Below are 335 nucleotides of genomic sequence, written 5' to 3'. Positions count from 1 at the left end.
GGGAGGGACAGATCCCCCTCCCCATCCCACACCAGCCCCGTCCCAAGGGATGCAGGACGGGGGGGATGCCCAACGCGACGGCACTTTGTGGCAGGGGGTGTCCCCCCACCCTGAGCTGGGAGGTGCCCCCCCATGGCCAGGCTGGGCCCCGGGAGCGGCCACGCAGCCGGCGCTGTTTCTATTTCGAGAAGATCTCTACTGGAAAAGGAACAAAAGCCGAGGGAAGCTATAAATAGCCTCCTCCTTCACACCAGCGCCTCCTCCGCCCCAGCATCCCCCGGCCGGGGGGGGGGTCCCACAGCACGCCCCACGCTTGGCCCTGCCAGCAACATCCC

This window comes from Calidris pugnax, unplaced genomic scaffold, assembly GCF_001431845.1.
Source record: "Calidris pugnax isolate Ruff unplaced genomic scaffold, ASM143184v1 scaffold133, whole genome shotgun sequence".
NCBI classification, from domain to species: domain Eukaryota; kingdom Metazoa; phylum Chordata; class Aves; order Charadriiformes; family Scolopacidae; genus Calidris; species Calidris pugnax.
Note: the sequence above shows the minus strand (reverse complement) of the source record.